This window comes from Parus major, chromosome 10 (assembly GCF_001522545.3).
Source record: "Parus major isolate Abel chromosome 10, Parus_major1.1, whole genome shotgun sequence".
In the NCBI taxonomy this organism is placed as follows: domain Eukaryota; kingdom Metazoa; phylum Chordata; class Aves; order Passeriformes; family Paridae; genus Parus; species Parus major.
The window spans coordinates 10,027,051-10,051,043 of NC_031779.1; the positions used below are offsets into that span (position 1 = coordinate 10,027,051).

Below are 23,993 nucleotides of genomic sequence, written 5' to 3' on the forward strand. Positions count from 1 at the left end.
AGACACTGGAATAGGCTGCCCAGAGAAGCTGTGGATGCCTTGTCCCTGGAAGTGCTCAAGGTCAGGTTGAGTAACCTGATCTAGCCCATGGATGGGGGTTGGACTAGAGGATCTTTAATTCCAATTCAAAACATCTTATGATTCCTTAGCTAAAAACCAAGACTCTATGGATCAACCCTGTTTGTGAAAGCATATGTATAGACTCATGTTTATCAGGGAAATTCATGACCTCATTTTGTTCTCAGTAGGAGTTCAAATACATTAAGCATGCAGTCCAACTGGGCTTTGAGTAAATAAACAATTTCTTATAAGTTCTTACAAATAGCATGCTTAGTGCATTCATTTTATATTTGTCACAAAACACTGAAACTACTGTGACATCAAGTTCCTACAATTCTGCCTGATGTCTACATTTCTCTGGAGTTTTGTAGGATTTATTTACTCTGAAATGATGAAATATATTTATATTCCTTCAGGTAGTTTCCTTAACCACCAGCAGGATATTAACTGATTTTGGAAAAATACTGAGCACTAATTTCCAAAACTTTCTATAAGTTTCCCTTTTATGTCAGTTTCATAATTTATTTCATGTGTTCCATTACACACCAAAACATTTGAATGAGATTCAGGGCTGACAGCCTACAGAAATCATAAGAGTAGTCTCTGTCAAAAATAGAACTAGTAGTTTTCTTTTACTTTGGACTAAGCTCCAAAGCTCGAGAAGCCTTCAGCTCACTCTCTGAATACACAGTTCTACTGTATTTTTAAATAAGCTTACATAACCTTTTTTTTTCCAGAAAAAAATGATGCGTTCCCAGTCAAGTTCCCATGTAACTGGTCCAGTGAATCAAGCAGCAGCTTTCATCTAAACCCTACCTACATTTTTCTCTCAAGACATGCACAAATAGCATGTGTTCTTCAGTACACTTGTGAATGTGCTTTGAGAATATATTTTTCTTCAAATAACTTAATTTTCCTTTAATGAAGTTAAAAAGAAAAGGCTTTTGCAGGCTGATTACAGCACCTGTAAGACTAAATTCTTCCTTCAGTGGAAAGCATTCAAATTTTAGACAATAGATAAGACAATGTAGACAAAAAAATCCCTTCAGCCAGTATCATGAACAGTTTACCCCAAGATTTGGTTTGGTCCTTACACTTGAAGAATCATTTGTACACCACTATTGTGAGTTGCATGAATGTTATAGACTAGCAAAGAAATCAACTTTTCTCCATTGCTGGTACTAGCTTTTAAATTCAGTGCTATTCTTGCCCTTTTATACAATAACTCCAGGTATTCTACTGCTGGATAGGAGTGATCTGTCAAATTGTCTTACTACCATGCCAGTACTGCTGCTGAAGTTCTTGGACTGCTTGTAAATCTGCATCATAAGTAAGGAGGCAAATTATATCCCAATTTTATTAGCATGAAATAATTTACTTACATTAAAAGGGGAAAATAATTGCTTTCCCACAATATACACATTTCTCATGTTCTAGGTGCCCAGCCTCAGCCACAGATAAGTAGGATTCATTTTAACTAATTTTCAGTATCTTTTACATGCAGATCCTGAACTATGTTCAAGTACTTTCATCAGAAGGAAAGAAACATTTTCACGATGTGTCTCACCTGTCACATTTCAGGTTGTCTTTAGAAGGAGAATTCTCTTCTAGAGAGACACAGTCATGGTCAACATTTTTCTGCAAAAAAAAACAACTGCACACTGAGCAATTATAAGAGAAAAAACAGTATTCTGTGACCATTGTTCATTTGAAAGAACAGCAATATGCAAATACAAGACTTACAATACAAATGTTCTGACAGTAAATATGTCATACCAAACTTTTGGAAATGTTAACATTTAATGCGCACTTCTGCTGTCCCCCCTCCAAAAGGCATGTATAATCTCTGAGAACACCAACAGTATCGTGAAAGCAACTTCTTTTGGGAATAATATCTTCAGAAGGACTATCCAAAACACATAGATAGACTAATTCTGAGGAGAAATTCTTAAGCATTCACTTTTACAGAAGATTACTCTGCCACTTTAAAATGAAATCTACTGAAATCATTCTGCTTCACAGCAAAATGAAACTCATGAATTATGAAAGAAAGACACGGAGATATGTTTTGGGCTTGGGGGTTTTTGGTTGTTCAGGGTTTTTAAAAAAATAATTCTTATATTGGGCAAGATTTGTTCTCACATTTTCCCAAGACAAATGAATAATACCTTCTTACAACATCACCACATCCTGTATATTATTGTAAAACCTAACTTCTGAGTTGTCATTGATGTATTTAATAATAAATAGGTATGGAAAGTTAATTTTTGTTTATACCACAAAAAATTTAGCCTTTTAAAATGATCTAAGACTACAGATTCCATGTACAGATTCCATGTACAATGAGGACAGATTTCTTAGCTAGTGGTAAAGTTACTGTCACTTTTCTGTTGGTATTGGAATGAAATTATGCTAAAACAAAAAAAAAAAAATAACTTGCTATCTTTTTCATTACAAATTCAATGGAAAGTTTTAACAGAAAGCAAAATGGGGGATGGGATTAATTTTCTTCCAATGCATTATTTTATTCAGGGTGCAAAGGACACAGATTACATAGTTTTTAAAGTAATTTACCTCGCTGAAAACACCTTTTGGCTAAAGGAGTTGACACCCAGAAGCAGTTTGAGACATAGAAAGATTACAGGATTATGAACAATAAAACATCAAGAAGCACTACTTCCTCTCCATGTTCCTATAAGTAACAATGTTTTTTCTCCATTCTCAATTTGCACTACTTCCATCTCTTAATATAAATATTTTACTTTCTGGAAGTAGTGAATAATATGACAGTTCATCCTTATTTCATGTTAGCAGAGACCCCAGATCTTATCCAGGGTGCACCGACACATCACACAGCTATGTGTGTACACCACTCTAATTTAAATGTATTTTAACTGACCTGGTGAGCTGATTTGCTTATAACTCATCATTAGTACAGGTGTTCCTCTCTCCAAGATATCCTCGAGATATCTTCTTGATTCATCTAAGGATCAAACATCTCATATGAAACAGCTTTTCCAATAAAAATCACACAAGACTGAAACCAAATGTTAACCAATAACATCAGTAAGTAAATGAAACTATTTTCATGAAGTCTTTGGACTTGAAAGCACTCAAGACAATCTAGACTGTTTTCTGCCCCAAGACAGTATCTAGTCTTTGTATGAAATTGCTGGAAATGTCAAGAACTACAGATACTACAGTATGTTAGGAAATGTATTTCATTTCCCTCTATCTTAATTTACTGAGTATCTTGGTTTCATTTATGTGCATCTATAAATCTTCTTCACAAGAGGCATCCATCTACTTTGGCTTACAACAGCCTTTTGCATATCAAAGAACTGATACAAAAGTTTCACTGAAGAAAGCCCAGTTCCACTTGTCTTTCCTTGCAAGTCATATCTCTAATCACTCAGTCATTCTTATCCTTCACCTTGGTGAATAATTCTCTTCATCTGGTCCACACCTTCCCTTAATGTGACAACCAACTAAAGTATCATACTAAAGTATCACACCATGACTCCCTTCCCTATAACTTTGCAGTGCTGTCAAGTCACATTGAATCTTAGTGTAACATCAAGATCTTTTTCTACAGAATTGTTAGTTGCTGTTATCAGGGTGTTTAGGCAGCAGATATCTCTTAAATTCTATGTGTGGGAGCTTGCCATCATGCCTATTACTTGTATTCTTTTTCCTTTCTCAGAGAATCTCACAACTGCAAAGGTAACTTCCAATTTAAAACTTATCCTAGAATAAAACCTCCTTCCTCTCCAGCTTCATCTCAAATGCAAATTCAGTGAGTGAGTCTTTATTCATTATCCAGATCACTAATGAAAATATTAAGTGGCACTTAACCCAGGAATGACCCTGCCAATCCTCACTCAGTGTTTAACTTCCCACTTAAAGAAGCATTGACACCTACCTCCTAACACTCCTACAAAACACAGCAGTACACACCTGACAGAAGATGCATCAAGACTAAGTTTTTACCAGCCTGCTTATATGAACCTCAGAGCTGATATGTGATCATTGTGATATGTCACATTGCTTTCTCCTCTAGTCACACAGAAGAAGTGCTAATGTCCTGGCAGACAGAAATTAAACAACTTTGGTATAATTTCCCCATGAAAAATTTGTTCTGACAGTTAATCACCTTGATTTGTTTTTCTTTTTTACAAATATTTCTTTTCATGGACACTGAGCTAAAGTTCACTTATCTATAACATTGCACCTGCTTTCTCTCCCTTCCCAAAGACAGGAACTGATGTTTTCCCCTTCCATTCTTTCATTCCTTTTAAAAAGCTTTAAAAAAAATTCCAGTGGAAAGTCCTGAATATTCCATTAACTGACAGTAATAAAACCCCACTATAGATACATTAGGCATGTTACTTTGCTGTCAAATAGATTGCTTGCATGTCTCTTGTATATGGCAACACGGAGTAAGAAAATAGCATCAATGAGCCAGATTAGATGTCATAAAATGTTCAGCATGTAAAGCAGGTAATGATCAACCCTTGCTATTGCAATCAGCTCCTAATCAGTTAATGTGCCATTAAGAGAACACAGTTCTATTTAAAAACAAATATATGAATAAATAAATAAAGCCACTGGTAAAGCAAGAGAGTATTCAAGTCATTGGTTTTCTTCTTCACCCAACTTGACAGCTGTTTTGATCACTTGCAAAAGTCTTCTGTTGTAAAAATAAAGAGCTCACTGACATTTGAGGTTTAGCTTTACTCATCCATCCTCTTCCTGCAGCCTGAGACGTTGATGTGACATTAATCCTGAGCAGCTGCTTTATACAACAAAAGGAATTTGTTATGGAGTTATTTTAAAAGTGCAAGTTGCCAATTAGTAACCAAATGTATAATTTCAAAAAAAACTTTACCAAACACTTGAATTCTTTCCTTATATAGTCACATTAATTTTGATGAATGTTTTAATCTGCAGAAAGGGCCAAACTATTTATCTGACTTTATTTCTGTGAAGATACTTTACAGAATAAACAGATGAAACATGGAAAAAATTGGGGGTTTTTCCTGTCAGGCTCAACATTTCAGATTTCTGTCACTACTAGAATAATTCAGTATCTCCATTGTTCCCTTAAGTAAATTATCAATACACTAGTGGTATTCTGCATGGTCCTCAATAACCCTCAGGATAAATATGACTTACTGACATACATATTCCTTCCAGATGTTATGTTTCCCATAGTACTCTTGATAAGAAAAAGCATAAGCAGATCTTACTCAGCTGGATTTTACTACTCAATGTCTTTAAATATGAACAAAGAGCAAAAAAATCCTTAACGATATCTTCTTTACAGTTGATTGTTTTCAACACTAGCAGATAAGATAGTTTTTCACCCTCTACATCTCATACATGCCAAAAATGTCTCCAGTAATGTCTGTACTGTATCCATTCATCACAGAACAGGAGAAACCAGGGCAATAAAGTCATACTGTCATCAAAAAATTTGAGAAAAATGGTTCATAACTGAATTAAGTGTCAAAGCAAGAAGATCCTAACATAAGCGTCAGTTTCTTCTCCTGCACAGACCTTCAGAACAACGTGAAGCTACAGACACCACCCAGCATAACAACTTACAAAATGGTCAGTGTATTCAGTGACCCCATTTAGTCATTCATGGAGGCTCTCTCTCACTCCATTTGATATTGCAAAGTCTTGTCCAAAACAATTATCTCTAAGTCTCTGCAAAGAGCCCTAGCCCAAGCGAGCTGTGTGATGTGAAACATTCTGAATCACAGATGTAAAATTAATCCCCCAAGTGCCCAAAGCTGATGTAGCAATGTATCTGCTGGCCTCAAATATTCACTCAAACATAAGTTGCAGGTTTTCATGAATTCAAAGTCCAGAGGAGCTTTAATATGCAACAGTTTCTCAAAGATTGAGTCTGCATCTCCTAGAATTCTAGTAACTTATCTACTTTCTGTCCACATAATCCCTTAAAGAAGATACAAATCTGCTCACAAACGAAGCTGAAAAGTTCTCAATCATCTTTATAGGATACTGCTTCTTTATAGAGGTTTCAATCAAGCTCATTTTTCAAAACAGGAATATCAGAGCAGAGCAAGAATATTGCATTGTATTCTTCCTGAATGCAAGTCATATAAGGAGATTTTTTATTTACTGTACAAGTTATTAGTATACTTAGTAAGGCTATTTTATACTTATTGTATAGGTGAATCCATACTATACACTCCTAAAATAATCACACTTGACATTAGAACAGGTAAAAATAGCTTAAGGATTATTCTATCAATGAATGCCAGGTAAATAATGACACTGTTTCACTATTAGCCTCAGTTGCCCTACTATCAGTAATTAGCATCACACAGAAAAGCTTTCAAAATACATCACCATCAGTAGATGACATTGCAGAAAGTTTTCAGAAAATGTCATCTGGTTTATACAGCATGCCAACCCAGGGATTTTGCTTAGGACAGAAAGAAGCACAAAATCAGACACCAGCAATAACCAAGTAGGGTGAAATTGCAACTTCCTGAGGATGACACATGCACACCAGCCCCCTGAACACAAAAGCATAAGTGCTAGATTTTTTTGTAACAAAAATGGAACATCTTGAGTATACTGGCACTTAATTTCTTATATGCTAAACATTTCATTTATTTTTATTTTATGCTGCAGACTTCCATTTTCTGAATGAGCACATATAAAAATAGCCATACCAGTTCCACAGTCCATTTAAATCTGCATCTTAGCCTGAAATAAAAGCCCTTTCATTTTCAACAGTCTTTTTTAATATTACACAAAGTACAACTCATTGATAAGAACATGAAAGATGAACAAGAAAAGAAATAATTGAAACAAGTCTGAAATATCTCTTTAAATTTGGATCAAACAAAAACTCTGGATAAATCTCTGGCAAAAGAAAATGAAATAGAATGGGTAAAAAACCCCCACCCCACTTAAATGTTGTATTTAGGAGGAAAAACAAAAAACCCCAAACAATAAAAATTTGTGTACTACATTTGCTAAGGTGAATCAATGCAGCAAAAATTGAAAAGCAAGGTTGTTCTAATGTTCAGCAAAAGCTTTGCAATACTGGAAATTCTAGAAACTGCAACTGAATGTTTAATTGCTGCAATTGTTGAAAAAAGACCCTCTACAGACATAGAAAGGCTGTTTCCTAAGGCTAAGAACACTAACATATTTTCACAATTATTCATGCTTACACAAAATGAATGATTCTCTCTTTTCTGGAACAATGCCAGTAGCATTAGGAGTGATTTCCTCTTCTGAATTTACCTTTGTATAACTTTTGAGACATGCATTGCAACTGCAGTCGAGATTTTTTTCCCCAGTTCATCTATCTGGTTTCAAGAGTTAAACATAGACAGAAAAAAACCACTACAATTCAAGGTATTCAAGGATGAATTCTTTTTCATTCTTTGACCCTATAACATCAACCCACCTTAATAACCAAAGTTGCCCAAGTCTAATTTGTTTATACTAATTGGTTATTGGTATGTCACAAAAGGATATTCTAACTACCATTTAAATAATTAGACACCAAATAAACACAGATTTTTCAGCAGGAAGATAAGTGAGCAAGTATAGCAGACAGTTGTCTATCAAATCATGATTAATTCAGTGTCAAAGACTAAAGGGTATTAATTACACTAGTAGACAGCAGGTACAACAGAAATTAATTTCACACTGTAGAACTCAGTGATACTGTCACAAAATTTAAAAGACACAACATTCACATTTGGTAAACAAAGCACCACTTTTGGTGATTTTGTGAGTTTTTCAGATGTAGATTGTTGGAAGTAGAAAAGTAACATGGGAAAGTATCATTAGTTATTTGTCTCAGTTTTATACTCTTTAGTCTTGCTTTTAGACCTTTGAAAGGAGTCTTTTGAAATACAAGGTCATTGGACTGGCTAGTATGACCATTATGGTCTACTGAAAGCTCCTAAACAGAGCTGAATGAGGGACAGATCAAAGCCCCTGTTGGCTTAGAGTACATGCAAATTTCAGACACATATTTTAAAATTTGGGGTTTTTTTTCTAAATTATTTATCTATTTAATTTTTTTCTTTCTGATATTACATATCACTAAGTGAAGAAATTTAAAAATGGGGAAGTTAGGTCTTCATTCTCATAAAACACCATTTAAACACTCAGGAGATAAAGTTGGGACTCTGATTAAACATTTCACATAGATCTCCCATAAAAGTCTCCCGGTTCAACATACTTTTCAACATAATTTTAAAACAAGATGTTTACCTTGCAAGGACTCCACTCTTGGACTCCTTCAATATTTCTTAAATCACTACTTAATGTTTCCTGAATAAAAATGCTCATAGAGAAAGCATTAAAAAAAAGTAAGAAACCTAGGTTGTCTCTAAAAAAGCATGAGATATCAAGACAGCTCTTTACTTTAGCAGAATCACAGAATTACTTACTGGATATCTTCTATGGTAGATGTAGTTTAGATAGGGGCAGTAATTTTGTCTTATGGCTTATATACATACCCCTTACAACCACACAGACAATCCCTGGGATTTACCATTAAAGCACAACATATGGGTTTTTTTTCTTTCCTTTCTAAGAATGAGGCAGAAGTATGTAACACATGAAACCAGTATGTCTCAATAAACTGGGAAAATGAAGGGATCACTAAGAGTAACTGAAGTCAGATATATTTGTTTTCAAAACAGAAAAAGAAACAAAATTATTTTCTTTAACTTGCAAAACACTTGTACTCAAATAATTAGATTGCCTAACTCATTCTTCAGACTTCCAGTAACTTCTAGGTATCTAAAGAATACAAGTCACTGTTTTGCTCACTTGTAAACTTAAAAACCAGAAACAAACCTGAGCAGATAAATCACAGATGAGAGAGCAGAAACACAGCAGTGTAAATTTTTGTGGAAGAAAACATAAGAACTTGCACATTTTCAAACAGGAATGCCTGCCAGGAATCTCCAAGAGCCTCTGGAGATATTTGAACTGGGCTGTCAGTCACTGGCCAAGGCTGCTTCCATTCCTTCCTAGGCACTGATGCCAACTCCTATGTGTACACCTGCAAGCCAAGGGAGAAATGAATTTCTACTGAACAGCTGAAAACCAGATGTCAGGGTATTAAGCTACTGCATAGACAGTTTCAGACAATAGATATAATTACTGTCAATGGAAAACATTATTTTAGATTACAGGAAATTTGAAATAAGCACCAGAAGCATTCATCGAAGTTCAAATCAACACTTGCCTTCATGACTCAGTTTGTACTGTCCCTCTCATCCCACAAGGGATGGTTAAGAAGCAACCTATGCAAAATAATTTATTGCTATGATTAATTTTTATCTAAGCCAGTTTATCTTCCTTTCCTGACACATCCTGTTTAAATCCCCTTTGCATTGTTTCTTCTTCCCACCAGAACATATAAGAAAATCCAACCTAACTTGATACTAATTATAACCCTTTCCAGACCTAGATGGCCATAGCAAAACATAAAATATAACAGTTACAGAACAATCCATTTCTTGAATACTTTGTGGAGGCCTATTTTTCCATTTCTCTTGCTTCAACAATACACTGCTGGAATTTGAGGTTCTGACAAATTTATAGGGCAAAGCTAGTAGGAGAAAGATGAAATAATGTAAGCAAACAACTCAGGCCATTTTTCATCATGAAGTCATCTTATATCATTTTAAGAATGCCCATCAATTAATTAGAAAGTTACATTTTACTGTCTCATGTAGCTATTGCTCTATAAAAAGGATCTTCCACATATCTGACAGTAAAATAAACAGCAGTTACAAATATTAACTAAGCATAAATCATTTCTATGCTTAATAGTGTCTGATATTCTAATCCCACCACACTGTGTTCTTAATATGAACATCAGTCATCTGGGAAATTTTACAGGCTATCAAAACATAATGACTAACACAATATTCCTCTGCTTTCTTGAAGCATTAATTCTGAGCTGCTTGCATGTGACTAAGCAACCCCTAATACAGATATCTTGTACATTCTGAGGCTCCTGTTGCCCCTAACAGCAGAAGTTCCATCACGTCCAGCATTTGAATGTTCAGCTCACAGTGGGTAAAATAACTACACCTTTGTGCAATAAACTTGGATTGTTTTTTTTTTTATTCCTAAGGCATAAGTAAAATAAAGCCATGAAAGAAGTTTCAGCTAATAGCAAAAGATGCACCATTTTTGACCAAAAAAATCTCCTTAAAGCACAAGAAAAGCTAAGGATGGCAATTGAAAGGACTCAACACAGTATTCAGTAAATGCCTTGAATGAAAAGGATGTCCAGGATATCAGGCATAGAATAAGAACTCTGCCCATACTCTCTGTTGCTCCATGGGCTGTATCCTGGACTTAAACAATGGATGGTGAATAAAATGGACAATAGTAACAGCTGTCAGCCTCCCCATTTAAAAAACAGCAACATGCTCAAGTCCTTCTGTCATAGTCCATTATCTATGTTATCTAGTGCAAACGTTTGTAACCTTACATTTTAGGAAAATGATAACCATTTGGAAGGTTTTTTTGGGAGCTATAATTTACCATGTTTTTAAAATGTGACCAAAATTACAGGACAAAAACACCCCATCAAGAGCTAGTAAACAAAGAAAACACACATCTTTCTGAGATGCAGAGACTGGAGGATGATGCATAAGGAACTTGGAATGGTTGTCCTCTTACTTTGTTCTTTCCTAAGCATCTGCTCTTGGTCACTGCTAAAGACAGGACCTTGGATTAGACACTGGTTTGACTCAGTTTAAGTTCACCCCACAGAAACTAATTTATTTCTTTGTCATAGCTCCTTTCAAGTGCCAAATATAAAGGGTGATATGAGTTGGTCTTATTTTTTCCATAAAAGGAAAAGTAATTATTCAAATTAAAAAGTAATGGGCCTGCTACAAATACAAATGCATTAATAAACTATAATTTGTATTGACATTTTAAATACTAAATTTGCCCTTAATTTTGATCATGCTGATGTCATTAGCTCTATCACCTATTGCCAAAGTAACTGTCTTCCTGTTTCCTAATCAGCTGTGAGACTCATGCATTTTTTAAAGGACTGACTCAACAGCCATGCACACTTTTACACAGTCAAATGTCTGTGTAAAAAAAAGAAAAAAGATTTTTCTCCAAATCAGCTTCAATAGCAAGAGCCTGAAAACTTTTGGTAAGTCAGTTGGTTAGTTGGTTTTGTAACTAATATAAAACAATGTGATGTTGATCACTCCTGGAATTAATGTGTAGAGTATCTTTTTTTGTAACAAATTCAAATTTTAAGCAATGGAATCCTATTCAACATTATAAATTGTCCTCTTGTCTTGCACATAGACATGTATGTAGCATTTATTATCTCAACACAAACAAAATTATAAAACACATTTTCTTGCAAAACTGATTTCACTTTTACCTACTAAATGCTAAAAAGAAAACAACTCCCTTAGCTTGGCTACTAGAGAAAAACATTCCATTTTCCAGCTAAAACTGTGAGGATTAAAGAGTAAACAAAGACTTACTAAATTGAACTATCAATTCAATAGGCATTTAGTACAGGAATGTGTTTCTCTGACTCAGTACTTGGAAGAATGTCCTGCTTCAACTTTTGAAGTTATCATTACATAACCTCCAGCAATCCTCTTCAGGATTTGTATGTAATGCTACAGCTAAACACAGAGAATGTGGCCAAAACCACAAATTCTGTAGCCCTGCATATACATCATATAATTTAATTTATCCTAAAAAGGATTGCATTAAAATATAAAGAGCAAATTTTCTGAAAGGAAAAAATAGGAAGATCAGAAGTCTTGGAATGCTGTAAATCACAGGATAGGGCAGTGAAACATGAAGAAAAATGCTCAGCAATGAGGAAAGCATGCATTGCAGAGTCAAGAGTCAGAACAGGCCAAGAGTAGAACAGTTGTCTGTATCTTCTATTGCAGCTACATCCTCAAAAATTAAGCCCAGAGCCCTAACAAATAATTTTTTTAAAAAAATTTTAATTTAATTTTTTTGTTAAAGAGTTCAAATCCTAAGTACATAAAACGAACACAGACTTATTCTTACAAGAGGAACCAGATTTTCTAATCAAATTAAATTGCTTTGGCACTCTCATAAAATGCTGGTGTTAAGAAAATCCACTAAGGAGGTAACAGTGACATTAATTTGACATAGTAATGATTTTAAGCACACTGTTCTTAAGAAAAATGAGGAAAAAAGTTGTACTACATCTGCTTACTTAAACTCCAGTTAATTGGCACTGGTCCTGTGTGGCTACTCTCACACAAGCACTGAGTAGCAGCAATGGCACATTTCAATAAGGAATGGAGAGGATTGTGTGAAACATTTTTTACTACAAGACCCTCTTCAGTAAAATTTATTTTAAAAAGCTGTACAGAATACTACTTTCACTTCTTTTCACTAATTATTTTTTTTTTTTTTTTAAGATTGAAGCAGTTCTGAGAAAAAAAAAAAACTGTCTTTCCTGAAACAGAACACACAAAACTGCAGTGGGAATGGAAGAACAAGGCAGGTTAAATATACTTAGCAGACCATAATCATTAACTGCTAATGGATTAATTAAATACCAATGACAGACTTGTAACAAAATGAGTACAGGTTTCACTTTTGCACTTTTTCCATAGAGTGACTGAGAATTAAAATTCTTAATTTTGTCCAAATGGGTATTTCTTCTTTTTTTGAAAGGCAGCAAAAGAAGGTAAGGATGGAACATGGCCACTTGACAATAACTATGAGGTGTCATCAGAGAGTCTATCATCAGATTCTTCTTACTTTTAACTTTTTTCTTTTGTTTTTTTTTTAATTTTAGTATTTTTTTTTCTTTTTTGCCTGGAATGTCTTTGGTTTTGCTTTCTAAATCTTTTGTGCAAGTTTAAATGTGTGTCTGAGATAAAGCTGTTCAGAAGAAATTTATTAAAAATAAATGTTAATCTCATTGTTAAGGTGTTTGTTGGATGAATATCCTGTAATGCTTTCTAAGTAGGAAAGGAATAGGAAAGGAGAAAATTAGAAGTAGAAATAAGGACTGTAAAACAAGAATTGTGTTATGAGCTTATTTGATAACCTTTTGAGCCTACTTGTCTCATTTTTGCCCAGGAAGTTTTCTCTCTCAACACCAAGGAAACACAGCTGGGTTGTTCTAGGGGAAAAAAAACAAAACCAAAACAAAATAAAACAACAACAACAAAAAAAAAACAAATCCCACCCATCACCAAAATTATACTGGCCCTGCTCCAAATTGAAGTGTTACTTAGAAGCTCTTCTTGGATAGAACACTATTACAGACAAGATATGCATAAAGAGGGTTTTTAAATAAGCGTTTTCTAAATGTCTTAATTCCTATGGCATAACAGTATCTAACGAGTGTTTTGGCATAGCACCTTAGCTGACCTAGGCAATAGGTAGATTATTATGGCTGTAGAGCACATCTGAGTGTGCTCATATATCTCACCCAAGGGAGACCATCAAATTAAATTGGTATCTTTTTACCTCACTTTTGCACTTCTAGTAACAGTAGTACTGAAATAATTAACAGGTGTTACCAATACCTATTATTTGATTTTAGCTGTTTTTATTCTAGAAATTATTCCGTTTACTTTCTTAAATTTTAATATAGATTTAAAGGAAACTAGTCTCAGTATATCCAACTTCTAAAATGGCCACAACACATGGCAGATGCTATCTTCAAAGATGATTTCTCGATGCTTTGTTTCAAAAACGTATAAATGTTTCAGAAGGCTGATCAGACAAAAATGTGAAGAATAAAATTGCACAAAACAGGCAGTATCAGCAAGTAGCAGCAGCAAGGCTGTACGGCGGCAGCAGCAGTGGCCAGGAGCCCCCGAGGAGCAGGGTGCGCGCTCCCGTTCCCCGCAGCGCTCGGGGTCTGCAGGAGCCCCCCGAGGAGCAGGGTGCGCGCTCCCGTTCCCCGCAGCGCTCGGGGTCTGCAGGAGCCCCCCGAGGAGCAGGGTGCGCGCTCCCGTTCCCCGCAGCGCTCGGGGTCTGCAGGAGCCCCCCGAGGAGCAGGGTGCGCGCTCCCGTTCCCCGCAGTGCTCGGGGTCTGCAGGAGCCCCCCGAGGAGCAGGGTGCGCGCTCCCGTTCCCCGCAGGGCTCGGGGTCTGCAGGAGCCCCCCGAGGAGCAGGGTGCGCGCTCCCGTTCCCCGCAGAGCTCGGGGTCTGCAGGAGCCCCCCGAGGAGCAGGGTGCGCGCTCCCGTTCCCCGCAGCGCGGGCGCGCCCCAGGCCCGGCGCTGCCGCTCCCGCGCGCCCCCTGCGGGCCGAGACGGGCACTGCGGGACGCCGCTGTCACCCACACCGGGCACGGCAATGGGACAGGGCCACCCCTGCGTGTGACGGACAAGTCGGACACGCCTCGAGACACAGCGGGCACCAAAGGAGAAAACCACCTTAAAAAATGTTCACATATTTCTAGTCTTGAATGTGAGAGCTGATAACCTTATAGTACTAGATACTTAAGTAATCTCACACCCCAGGAAGATGTACATTCACTAGTAAGTTTGAGATGGATATTGCAGCGTGTAGAACCAATGAGGTGCACTCCTAGAGATACAAGATTATACAGAAAATAGCCGCAATTCACTTGTGGAATTGTCCTATCCTTCCAAATTAATACTTCAAGCGTTTTGCAAACAAAACTTGTATACAAGTCATTACGTACTGTATTCAGAAAGCGGTATAACACAAACTTCATTTAAACATTGACAAAGGCTTGCAGAATAATCTGCAATTACAACACTTCCACATTGCTGTTTCATGGCCAAGTCAATTATGTTTTCCCTGCCATAAGCCCCCAAGATCATTTTGAGCTTTAGCTAACACCTAGAAAAATAAGGATATAATTAGGTAAAATTTGCCAGTACACATATACATAAAATTAACTGCCAAATTGCTAGACTTACAAAAATATTAAGAAACAGATGTGATTATGATTTTTATCCTTTGTGATACCCTAAAGACCGATGCCATTTCAGCTTCACTGGGTAAAGTCCTAAGAAAGATCACTGGACTCAAAAACTTCAGATAATTTATTTCTTGAATATCAGTCTTAATATATCTGTGGTGACATTCAAATTTTGTGCTTTTACTATACTCTCCTACATGAGTCATTTTTATTAAGAAAAATATACTACTTTACTTATAACTTAAAATTTAAGTATTTGTCTTTGAAGTGCAAAGATCATGAGGAGTATCATTGCTAAAAGGGAGGACATGTTTTTGATCTTAAACACACATCAACAAAACAGGCTCTTGTATGCTTTACCAACAACAACAATGTATATTGATTATCCCATAAAATCTGCTATAAGTAAGATATTACAATGAAAATAAGAACATTAAAAATCAAAAATCAATGAACTTAAAAGAAATTTTTGTAACTGTATGAATGAAGCATTAAGGACAAACTCTCTGTTTGGAAAAAAAGATGTGCAGAAGTATGAGGGGAAAAAGCAGAAGGAAGGGAGAGGGGAAGAGAGAAAAAAGAGAGACACTGACTCTGGAGTCACAGGTGCAACCTGACAGAAAGAGGTTAAAGGAACACAACTTGCCGGCATCATCATCTAATTCAGTGTGTGCATGCTGCGTAACACTCTGGGGTTTCAGCCATACCAATGGCTTGCTCCCTTACCCACACAGCAGCTGTAGCTTGGCCACACACAAAAACTTCACCTTGCAGAGGAAGAATGAGAAGTCAAGGTTTTATCATCTAAGGAGATGTTAAAAAAAAAAAAAAAAATCAGATGCTTATGATTCCAACTCTGTTTTCATATAAAACATGTTTGCCTTCTGGAAAAGATTAAAAGAAATCCAAGAAAGCTCTATTACAGAGAGGAAAACAATAGTTATGTTTGTAACCCATATTAAATATATGTTATGATGGTTTTCTTATGTCAGATGTATTTTAAAAATCGTGGAATGGTTTTTATTAAGCTTGGACACTTACAGAGAACGTGAATTCTTAAAGCAAGAAAGGAAAACTAGGTAAAATTCTTATTTAAGTTTACATTAGGGTAGACCCCTGAAAACAAGCAGAGAGCATACTTTTTATAATAACATGAAACTCAATTATTTGTATTCACATTCATAGACTTTCACACATTTCAAGAAAGGAATTCTGAGATATGGATTACTTGCACAATGCAGATATTATATGTGTTTTAAATATTAGCATAAACCTCAGAACCTGTATTGTTTCAGTAGATTTAACTCTCTAATCAGAATTTGGATTTGCCTAACTTCACAGCAAAGCATTCTAGATTCAAGAAGTCCTTCTTCATTTACGCCTATCTTTACATTAAGAAGAATATTCAAACCACATGATATTTTAAACCTGTATGTTAAGTTGAATATATTGACCGGTTAATGAGTTTTTGAATCTGTAACCCCAGTAGAAGCACACCACAACATTTTGATGCCAAAGACATTTGGCATGACAGCTGGATGAAGCTGTTCAAATACAGTTCTATCTGTCCCTTTATAACAAAGCTTTATCTGATCATTGGGATTTCTAAACAGAAAAGACAACAAGAATTTAAAACAAAACCCCCTGTTTGTTAGCCATTGTTGTTGGTTTTTTTCCAAGATTGTATGATCTCCCAGGTCTAATTGCATTTTTATTGTACTTATCAATTTTGAAAACCACTATTATGCAGAAATAGTCCATGTGTATTTTTTAACTCCACTAACTTTGGGGCTTCCTAGGTCAGTTTTGAATGATTACATCAGGTGCCAAATTTGACTCCTGAGAGTGTCTCCAAGACTCCTTGCATTGGTTGGCTCAGAGAAGACAGCCCTAGGCACCACAAAAAGAAACAAAGACTAATAAACAGAAAATTTTAATGAAGATTATACATCTCAAAGAGTATGTTTCATTCTTTAGAGCTCACTTTCCAGATTCACCTGATGACAGTTTTAGCCTCTAGAGAAACATCACTGTTCATTTCTCACAATACCTAAACCTGCTGCTTAAGCTGCTCTTGGGATCAAATGGACACCATTGAGACTGAAATGATACTACCAGTCCTTTGAGATATTTACCTATCAAGCATTTCCCTAAAACCTTTTCAGACTGAAATATTCTCATTTTCAAGAAAACAGAAGGGAAGAAATTTTTAAAAATTCACATTTCTAGTATTTTGCTTGTGACCAAGCTCCAAATTATGTTGTGCTACAAAGTCAGGCTGCATTTTCAGAGCCTTTATAGTTAAACACTTCTTATTTCTCTAAATGTTTTGGCAAAATTAGATATGATCCCCTAGATAAATGCTGTATACTGCAGACAGAAAACTCAGGCTCAAAACAAGTACGGTGAATGAAACAGTTTGTGTTTATTTAAAGAGTATTGGAATGCCAGTGATTCTTTACAGCTGTCCCATTACTTTTTCCCTCCTCAACTCTTGTTTAATTTTTTCCATGGTCCTAATTAGTCAATGTTCATATTTGGAAAAACCAGCAAATGTATAGTCCTGTGCAGCAGATGGCAAGATATTCTAAAGACATGCCACTAACAGTAACTTGGACATCTTTTGATGCAAGACAAAAGCAAACACTTGTAGCAACCAACTGGAATCAATTCTCTATAGTGACAAAGAAGGCTTTACAGCTTGCAGGAGGAACAGAGAACTGAGTGTGAAATCACTGGCCACCCACATATATAGAGGTGACATAAATTAAGGACCTCAAGCTCAGTCACTGGTTCCAAATTAACAAAACATTTGTCCTTAATTCACATAACCTAAATTTTAAGAGTGTAAGGGCATATGAAGTGTCACAAGTCAACTGTACAGGTTAACATCAGTTAACTGATTGCTAAAGTTTGTAGCTCAATTCTATGTGCAATAATTGCCTGTTAAACAATCTGAAACACATTTGGTTTCACACACCCCTCAAACTATGTGTTTAATTTTGATAGATATAAATTCTTTCATATTATAAATCACTGGCAGATTTTGTTTTCACTTCTTACATTTTCCACATTCAAAAATCCTCTATCATGAACTATGCATTTTGTGTTACAGGTACATCACTGCTTACTTATTTTCCTTATTACTACTGTCAGTGTTTTAAAGCTGATACTTAGATTAATAAATACATAATTGTCATAACTGCATTAATAAATATGTGTAGGAACTTTAAGCAGGATGATCTGACTGGTGTGCTTAATTTTAACTCTATACAGTCCATTTGACTGACACAGCTTATGTATACCACATTTATCACACTCGAATCTGAATATAAAACACAAGCTTTAGAATTTTAGTTTTAGGCTCTGTGCAACACCATTCAATTTTAGACATCTGCATTATCTGGCTAAATCAGATTGTAAGGATAGAGGAGTTTCAGGTTTTCTCTTCATAACCAACAAAATTCCTCTGGAGAACTACATTCAGATATGGTGTTTAAGCTGCCTACACTGAACAGCTTTTTGGAAGAGTCTTGATTTTTTTAACCAGAAAAATAATCTCTGGAGATAAAGCAAAGTCTAAAAAAAATGAACATACTGCTTTGACTATCATTTCCCTATTTGCCTGTGCTAAGTAAACGCATTAATATGAGTATTTCTTTCACCTATTTAAACTTACACTGGCTAATTACTGTAAAGATAAAGCCCAAAGCCTATAAAGGTTTCACTGAGCTATAGCTGGAAAATACTGAGCAGCTGACTCCTCAGCAAGGCTAATTTCAGTAGTCACATTAAAATTTCAGTTTTGTTCCACTAATAAAAAGAACCTTAAGTAAATGCTATTTAGTATACAAAAGTCCCAGCTATTCAGTGGTTCTTTGTACGCCAGCATTATGTGAAAACAAGGAATTCGAGGTCTCAACTCCAGAAGACTGTACAGTATAGCAGAATAAATGCAATGGGGTCTGTTCACAGCTACATTGGGCTGACTGCAAGCTAGAATTTCTAGATTTCCCCCCGTTACTCGAAGTGTTACACAACTAACTTGCCTTTTTTCACTCTATATTATTCAGTTGTAAAATCGGGATTTTTTTATATATATAGCCCAAAAGACATTGCACATAAGCTAAATACTTTCACCACAGGAAAGCAAAGAATTAACTGTGAACTCTTGCAGGTTATGGAACATGACATAAACAAACTGTAACTTATCCAATCTCATCCATGTCACTTAAAAGATCACAAAGCACCCCAGTGACTGGTGATAATAGGCAGGGATGATGACACAATAGTGGGATTTACAAGTAATATCTTGCTTAAGTCCCACTTGAGTTTGTCTGGCCTATGGTTTCCTTTTTGAAAACAAGGATTTGAGTCTGAAGTTTTTTATGTCAGTTCTTCTTTCTGTGAACTTTTTTCAAATGAAGAAAAACATAAATACACTTCCAGCCAGCAGTGATATCAGGAGAATTAAGTACTAAAACATGGATATTTCACTAAGCAGATCACAGAATCCCATAACATGCTCAGTTGGAAGGGACCCACGAGGATCATCAAGTCCAACTCCTGGCCCTGCACAAGAGTCACACCATGTGCCCAAGAGTATTGTTCAAACACTTCTTGAACTCTGTCAGACCTGGTGCTATTTATTTTTCTCCTTTTCCATTTCATAAATTGTCAAAATGACCACATGGTATTGGATGTTTCTTTGTAAAGGACTCCTAAACCTTTTGCTAGTATAGAATTTAGTATTAACAGTCATGAAAATATGTAAACTTGCCATAAGTTACATAAAACAGATCACAACAACAGTCAAAAATCAGACTGCTAGGCAAGACTATATTAAATGCACAATGGCATATAATGTACTTTCATACAGAAATAATACCCAAGTATGTGAAGCTTCTGATATTTTTAGATTTCCCTTATTTGGTAAATTGTAAGGCCTACAAAATTACAATATGAGACTAAAGAAATGAACTCCAGTTCAGTACAAATATTTGTTCCAGTTTAACAATTGTATAAGTTATTTCAGAAAAATGACATTTTTTTTTTTCCTAGATCAACTAGCGATATTTATTCAAAACAGCAATCTCATCTTTTCAGTATTATTAAAAGGTTGTAAATATACCATTACAAAAAAACCTTTGTATTGGCTAGCATAGACTTAGATCAGTAAATCCCTAAAACCAAGTTTACAAGTTTGGGGACTAATAATTTAATATTCTTCCCATAAAACTTTTTTGTGAAGTCATGAATGAGTTTATAAATAAGTATCATGTAATGTATAAACAAAACTTTAAAGAATCCTTTTCTATATTCAAATAAAGGATGTAATATTCCCCCAAGTCCATCCTAGCTAACATCAAACAACTTCGACTAAAACACTGGAAAAAACCTTTTCATTCAAGCTACAAGCATCCCCAAAAGAATAAAATGCAATTAGAAAATCCATATTTGCTATCATATATTCATAATAACATAAAAACTTTAACCCCTCTAGATTAATCAAATTAGGTCCTTATATTTATAATAAACATAATAGATCACTGTGGTCCTTCAAATTAAATTTATAACTTGATTATGTCACACTGTTCTGCCACTATATCCTCCTTGACTGCTTATTAAATGACTGTACCAGTCCCCATGTTTATCCCTGTTTTCCACAGGTGAGTGGAAATAAACAGATTAAGCAGCATGTCACAATTTTATAACATTTAAAGGTACCTAGCTGATCAAACATGTGCCATAACTACAGACAGATTGTTTTAAGCCTAAAAAGATTCCATTTATTCATTTGAATTGACTTGATAGAAAACCTCCTCCCCTCCTAAAGGAAGAAGGGTACCAAACATATTTCTGAAGACTTACAAGATCTTTTCCCTTTGGTATAACTTCTGTTAGAGAAAGACTTCAGTCCTGTTCTAGATATATCAGACATCTTTTTTACCTGCATCAGGAATTAAGTTGTTTATACCAGCCGCACAACCCCTCTGCTCATATGAAATGGAGGCAGAACTGGGGGGGAAACCACACTGAAGTCCCAGTTTAGTCTGTGGAGGAAGAACTCCTGACCCTCTCTCCCACAACTTAGTGTCTTAAAAAGGGAAAAATCTATATTCTATAAGAAACAAGGAGGAGAGAAAGCCTGATTAAAATGAGTAAGGCTTCTAAAGATATCTGGGCAGAATTTAACAGTATAAGGTGCCAGTAAGTTCCTATTGCCAAGCTCTGTAGTAATTATCTGCAAGAAAAATCAATCCTCTATTGTATTCCCTAATGGGTACCTTGACTTTCCCCACCCTTCAGAGTAAGAACCTTGGTATTCTAGCCAGGACCTCCACTTTGGTAACTTTCTGATACTTTCAAACCCCTATGCATCAATTACCTTAATCTGTCCAGCCATGCTCACAATGATCTTTCTACCCCAAGTGGGACCAACTGAAAGTCAATCCAAAAGTCAAGCAGTTTAAGTTTCAAGAAGACATATAACAAATGTAAGACCACCACTTAGACTTCTGAGACATTCCAAAAGTTTCAACTTCACTAAAAATTAAATGTTTCTTGTTTGCATTGTTTCTCTACAAAATATTAGGAGATAACATGAGAAAAGGAGACAAAGGATTAACAAAAATATTGCTTTAACATTTGAAATCGTAATAACAAAATCCTATGTGTTGACAGAGCAGTAAGTCATATTTCAAAACGCATTTGTGCTGCTTTTTGGGGACTTTTTAGAACAGTGAAAGCTGAACAGTTTGCTTCCTATTTCTTGTCAGAGCCAGAGAGTTAAAGCTCAAGATTGTTTTGAGTCAAGGAAACGTTGCTTTAGATCATTAATGGAAAACAAATGGGGGGATTAAGGCAGAAGACAATAGGAAGGAATAAAATGTGTAAAATTTCCTCATTTTTATTATCCTCCAGTGTTAATGTTGAAAACAATCTCTTCTTCGGGCGAACCTAGTTGAGAGTATTGTTTAAAAGCTTATTGCATTTTTAAAATATTATTTTGTGAATATTTCATGTCAAGCTATCAAACTAAAACAAAACACAAATACCCTAAGATGTAAGTTTTTAAGCATTATTGCTTGAGAAGACTGGTGAAGTTTCATTTTAAGCAAAAATAAAAGGAACTTTTAATACTGCAAATCCTTTATCCCTTCACCCGGAGCTATAAAAAAAGCAACACAGAAGGAAAATCAAAAGAAAAACAAAGAAAAATAAAGTGAAAATGCTATAAACATTTGTAAACAAATATTTGCCTAGAGTAAAGATGTGGCCAAAACCTGGCATCACTGATACCAATTTATCAAGACACCTTGATTTTGCGACAAATATGACTTCTATGTTTGTGAGCAGACTTGCAGTCTTTCTAACCTGTTAGTGGTAGATCTGCACAAAATAGCAAGTTCTCTACACATTTCTATACATCCATGTAACACTTTCAATACTTTAAATTATCTAGATCATATTGGTGTTTGATAATTTTTTTTGTGAAAAGCACTACTACATATATAGATGTTAAATGATATCACCCTTGCTTTCCTCCTTTTTCATTCTGTAATCTGTGTGAAAGAACACAGTTTCAATTACTAATGTTTTAAACTACAGGTAGTTATTTAAACTTAGAGTAGCACAAAAATCTAGTGCTAAAGTACAAAATGGGTGCTTAAGATCCTCTACTAACATGAACATTTTGCTCATTTATTAACAGCCTTCTTTAAAAGAAGGCATGAAATTTCATGTTCTTTTATTGGTGACATAAGAGTTTAACTTCCTCCACAAGATTCTTCAGTGATTCATACAGACTAAAATAATCTTTGATAAACCACTGCATGCATGAGCACAGAGCAAAAATAGTGTTTGACAGAGAAAGGAAATTAAAACAAGCAAAGCAATGTGAAAGATGTAGATAAATGAAATGAAAGAAGAAATGAGACAACAGTCTTTTTCACTTCCTTGAAAAATATTTCCTGTTGCCAGTATTTGCAATGATCTTCTTATTCATTATAATGGAGAAAAGACCTGTTCATTGCTAAATATTACTTTAAGAACTGAAATGAAGTGAAAGCCTATTGACATTTTTACCTAAAGGCTCAGGGAGTATAACAATGCAGCTTTGAGGGGCTCTTTAATGTCAAATAGAGGACCATGTCACATATCTTGTTTCCTGGAATCATTAAGTTAGTAGCATACTTCCCTGTAACAATAATATGGAGCTACTGGAGTCAATTTAAGAACAAAAATACGTAAGGCAGACAGTTTTCCTTTACTTTTAGCTTAAAACAAAACAGTTTAGGTATTTATATAACTGTGAAATATGCTCTGCACTATCACTACACTGGGTCATTCGGCTTAGACATGCACAATACTTCCCTTTAATACTGATCCAAGTACATGTTGTTCTGGAAACAGTTCAATAGCAGCATTTTCATCGAGAGCCAGAATGCACTCGTTTTCCATTTCTATTGTCTTCTGCACTTTATCTTAAGTGGGGAAATGTATATTAGTCGCAGCATATTTAACTTAATTTTATTTTGTTTTACAGGTGCACTAATGCATTTGGATAATCTTTAAAGAAACAGCTGTAGGAAATGTAATTATCTTCAGTATTATTTCTTCAGATAATTTGTAGAACAAAGCCCAATCAAGATAGAAGTTTCAAGACGGAAGTTTTAATCTTTACTAGCAATCTAAATGGGGATCTCAGATCCACAGTCTTCAGTTTTATATCCCAAACAAATGCTATATATCATAACTCGCTCAGATCTAGATGACACTGTCTCAACCATGTACTATTCATCTATTACAAATGAAATCAACTATTAAAGAAAGTGTTTGGCTACCAATTGTGAATACATGCATCAATACAGAAATTAAGCACAATCCTGTTGCAGTCCTGTATGGAGACACTGAATTGTGGACTGCCTTCCTTGGAAGAAATAAGTCACCATAAAACCTGACAGA

General features: G+C 35.4%; 1 long non-coding RNA gene across 1 annotated transcript in view; it reads right to left on the bottom strand.

The window, feature by feature from the left end:
* Positions 1-3,192, bottom strand: part of LOC107209252 — a 30,901-nt gene extending 27,709 nt beyond the window's left edge. Inside the window, exons 1-2 of the long non-coding RNA XR_004498977.1 lie at positions 2,960-3,192; positions 1,628-1,698 (exon numbers count right to left, since the gene is read on the bottom strand). This is a non-coding gene — a long non-coding RNA (uncharacterized LOC107209252). The remainder of the gene's footprint in view (positions 1-1,627; positions 1,699-2,959) is intronic.
* Positions 3,193-23,993: the final 20,801 nt, after the last annotated feature.